Source organism: Homarus americanus, unplaced genomic scaffold (genome assembly GCF_018991925.1).
Source record: "Homarus americanus isolate GMGI-L3 unplaced genomic scaffold, GMGI_Hamer_2.0 scaffold6392, whole genome shotgun sequence".
Taxonomy (NCBI): domain Eukaryota; kingdom Metazoa; phylum Arthropoda; class Malacostraca; order Decapoda; family Nephropidae; genus Homarus; species Homarus americanus.
Window position 1 is genome coordinate 113,455 of NW_024722078.1, and position 4,854 is coordinate 118,308.

Below are 4,854 nucleotides of genomic sequence, written 5' to 3' on the forward strand. Positions count from 1 at the left end.
ACACAAGGTAGAAACTAAGTATCCCCCCCCTACCCTCTCTCTCTCTCTCTCCACCTAACTCCTCTTCCTCCTTCCTTCCTTCTCTCTTCATCCAGCCCATCTCCTTTCACCTTCCCCCCTCCCTCCCCTCTCTCTCTTTCTTTCCCTCTCTCTCTCCTCCCTCCCTCCCTCTCTCTCCACCCAACCTCACTATCTCAACAATTCCTTCCCTCACCCACCCTCCCTACCTCACCCACCCTCCCCTACCTCACCCACCTTCCCCTACATCACCCACCTTCCCCACCCACCCACCTCCCACCCCTCCCCTACATCTTACCCTCCCTACCTCACCCTCCCCTACCTCACCCACCTCCCCTACCTCACCCACCCTCCCCTGTTCACCCTCACTCACCTACACCTCACCCACCTACATCCCCACCCTCCCTACATCACCCCCACCTTCCCCTACATCCACCCTTCACCCACCCTCCCCACATCACCCTCCCCACATCACCCACCCTCCCCTACCTCACCACCTCCCCATCACCCACCTTCCCCTACATCACCCACCTCTCCCCCACCCTCCCCTACATCATCCACCTTCCCCACCTCACCCCCTCCCCTCATCCCCTCACACCCACCCTCCCCACCCACATCACCCACCCTCCCCTACATCACCCACCCCCCTCCCCACCTCATCCACCCTCCCCTACCTCACCCTCCACCTACCTCACCCACCCTCCCCACATCACCCACCCTCCCCTACCCACCCACCCTCCACATCACCCACCTTCCCTACATCACCCACCTCCCTACATCACCCACCTACCTCACCCACCCCACCTCCCCACATCACCCACCTTCCCCTATCACCCACCTCTCCCCTACCTCCCACCCTCCCCACCTCACCCGCCCCTCCCCACCCTCCCCTACATACCCCCACACATCACCCACCTTCCCTATCATCCCCACATCACCCACCTTCCACATCACCCACCCTCCCCTACATCACCCACCTTCCCTACCTCACCCACCTTCCCCTACATCACCCACCCTCCCCTACATTACCCACCTTCCCCTACCTCACCCACCTTCCCCTACCTCACCCACCCTCCCCTACAAAGTTTCCACTCTCGTAATCTATTAACTACAGTGTTGTTATATTCTCACATTCTTTGGTTCTTAGATTAAAATTCCTTGTGAGTCACCCATGTTGTCAAGACGCCACGTTACAAGAGTATCATCAATCTCTCGGGAAATTAGGGTTAAAAATATGGCTTCTGTCACGAATTCTTGCCCTAGAAAATATCATTACGTCAGAATTGGAAGTCATATTGACACGTGACAGTCATCGAAGGTAAAAACAAAAAACAAAAACACTTCCTTCTGGCACCGATGACCGCAGGTAAGAGTGATTAATTATTCATCTGTACCATCGTCCGATTTTCTGTCTCTCTGTTTGTCATTTACATCGACGCTCTGTCTGTCCAACCATTTGAAACGTGTTTTTCCTCACTATAAACAGAGAAAAGTTTGATCGAATCATTTTGGGAATATTCTGTACATGAAGGGAGGAAGGAGGGTACAGCTCTCACTCTCATACGGACAGATTGCTTTATCCTCTCATGGCCGCAGGAGGTGCTTATCCGTGCCAAAGGTCTGGTCCGTACTTGGTCCATTACTTTACAGCAACATCACGAATATAAACTACCCCATGCCTGCCTGGTAATAGAAGAGACGTTTAAACAGTGGTTATTAGCTTTTTATTACCGTAACACTAATACATCACACCTGCTGAGGTATAATCACCAGCAGGAGCATTTAAAGATAACAGGTATTGACACATATTTACCTCATGGTCTGTGTGAGAGAAGTCTTGGGTGATTAGTGGAGAAAAATCGTGTTTTTCATCCTGATATTTTATGATTTTCCCTTGTAAAATGTTTGCTGGTTCTTCGGTCTTTGTTTCATTAAAATTTTCACCTATTCACATTTTCATATTTACAAACCGTAAATAATTATTGATGCTGTTATTAATGTCATTATTGTTATTCACATTTTTCTTCATATTATTATTCACTTAAAAGGAAATATGAACACACTAACAGTATAAATATTTTCCCTGCCTCAGCATTTCACAGTAAGCGACCGATAGTCTAGTACACGCCGGGTTATATCCTCACAAAGCGCATTCTCTTGAGTGCCGGTTTGTGGGGATTCGGTCAACGGTTTCAGTTATCACTACACATTTTCCCGACACTAGCCTCCAGTTCTCAATTATTGTAGCTTATCTTAGTCTAGACTCTAGAATGTTCACTTGTTGAGTCGCTAGAGAATATTTTTTTTAATGTCACGCCCATTAGCTCACCCACGACTATTGTTTAATATAGCTTCCTCAATATGATAAACCGTAGCCCTCAACATGTTAAAAAAAATAATATTATTTCCATAAAAGGGTGAAAGACCGTTCTCAGAGGATTAAAGACCGTTCTCAGAGGATTAAAGACCGTTCTCAGAGGATTAAAGACCGTTCTCAGAGGATTAAAGACCGTTCTCAGAGGATTAAAGACCGTTCTCAGAGGGTTATACCGTTCTCAGAGGGTTAAAGATCGTTCTCAGAGGATTAAAGACCGTTCTCAGAGGATTAAAGACCGTTCTCAGAGGGTTATACCGTTCTCAGAGGGTTAAAGACCGTTCTCAGAGGGTTAAAGACCGTCCTCAAGGGGTTAAAGACCGTCCTCAAGGGTTAAAGAACGTCCTCAGAGGGTTAAAGACCGTCCTCAAGGGGTTAAAGACCGTCCTCAAGGGTTAAAGAACGTCCTCAGAGGGTTAAAGACCATACTTACAGGGTTAAAACACGCTGTATATTACATAACACACTAAGTATATCCGTCGGGTCTAACCAAATTTGACCTTGACCTTTAATCTGTTATCTTAAACCTGACGTCACTCCTTTTGTGTGTGTGTGTGTGTGTGTGTGTGTGTGTGTGTGTGTGCGTGTGTGTGTGTCTGTGTGTGTCTGTGTGCGTGCGTGTGTGTGCGTGTGTGTGCGTGTGTGTGCGTGTGTGTCATGGAGGTAGAATAGGGGTCTATGGTGTCGCTTGGGTATAACAGCTAGATAGATAGATAGATAACGCAAGAAACAATTAATCCCAAGTATATTTATAAATAGGAGTCTCACTACCTCCCGAGTGGTAAAACCCATTTCAGACTATCATATACGTAGTAATAACGGAATCCGTACATGAATAGCATCAACAATAACCTGACCTAAGTTAACCTAACCTAACTTAATCTTTCCTGCCTTAACTTGGGTTTAGTTTGGTTATTTTATGACAGTAAACATCATCCTAAATTGAACAGCGTTATTTTTACCTTATATGAGCAACTTTACATTAATTCAAAACAATAGAAGCAGAGTTCTCTCCATTTGGCAAACACATCAATAGCATTTTATGTCTTTGAGTTGACCCTATTTAGCATGGCAAAAATGCATAGATATATTATATTATATTCTGTATATCTGTATCGATCTCAGGGCAGGGAGCTGTGAGATTCTCCCATTATTGTTTCCTCTCAGCCAGAGATGAGAGAACCCAACTAATTACATTAAAATCTGAACACAATTTGAGCGCCGTTTAGGCTACCTGCATTGTACCGCGTCTTAAGTGAGCCAGTTAGACACGTTCTCCCGGCATCACCTGGGATGAAATAATTAACGTAGGAATCTCTATGACTCCAGTTCAGGCTATGACCCAGACTAACCCTCCGAGTCCGACCTTAAGGCTGGGAGACTTGGTTCACCTCATCTTCCGTAGAGGAACCACCGATTAGGACGCTCGCTGTAAGGCCTCATCGAACCTGGTGGTGGAGCGCGTCCCAGAGTTAGTCTCCCAGGGACGCTTGTATTTAAGCTGTGTGCATTATGTACACAGTTCGGGTGTGACTGTAACAAATGTGGTAAAAATACAACGGTTTAATCAAGGGACATTACAGAATTTTCTATAACATAAAAAGTATTTGAAGTATGTACAGCTTGTGCAACAAATAACATCAGTGACCTCGGAGTGACTCGAACACCCAGCCTTCTGATCTGGAGTCAGACGCGCTACCATTGCGCCACGAGGCCTCATGTATGAAGATGGTGTGAATGTAAAGTTTGGGTCATCATGAATGTGTGTGCGTGTGGGAAGCAGACCAGGTGGTGTGTGAGGGTGTGGAGCCGTCCTTACACCTCGCCTGCTGCGACTCTCTCACATACTCATCACATCCTGCGCTGCTGTTCGTCTGCAAGTTTATCTTATATTGGGAGTAAGAAAAGCGAATATATGCTCTATATGTAACACCCAACTTCAATTTAATTTACATATAGAAAGCAGTCAAATAACACCTTCAATTATATGATTTTATAGTTCCCTAGACAAAACTTTTCTTTTTATAATAACCTGTTAAAGTGAGATAAATGTTGATGTAATAAATCATTACGTTACCACAAAACTGTATAACGGAGCCTGAGTTTAGTGTTAGAATGATTAAATAGGTCAGACTGGCTCACCCGCCTCCTGAAATAGTAAGACAGACAGACAGACAGACAGACAGATAATTATATGGGGTGTATATCGATCATGCTAGTCTTGTACCTTGAGTGATAGGTGGTAAAGATTGACCTCCCAGTCGCCAGTCAGACCTCGACCAAGTTATAGTTCCTCAGTCACCAGTCAGTTAGCCTAGAGAGCAGTTAACGTTAGATCATTGTTATACTGTCCAGTCACCAGTCAGCCCGAGGTTTGTCTTACTCTCGTACAAGTTAATGTGAAAAAAAAAAATATTGTAAACCACTTAACAGTCAACCCGGGGACAGCAATACCCAAACAC

At 45.5% G+C, this 4,854-nt stretch overlaps 1 non-coding gene across 1 annotated transcript; it reads right to left on the reverse strand.

Annotated features, from left to right (window-relative positions):
• Positions 1–4,036: 4,036 nt before the first annotated feature.
• Trnaw-cca lies at positions 4,037–4,108 on the reverse strand. The gene has a single exon. It is a non-coding gene; the product is annotated as a tRNA-Trp (tRNA).
• Between the last annotated feature and the right edge of the window lie 746 nt (positions 4,109–4,854).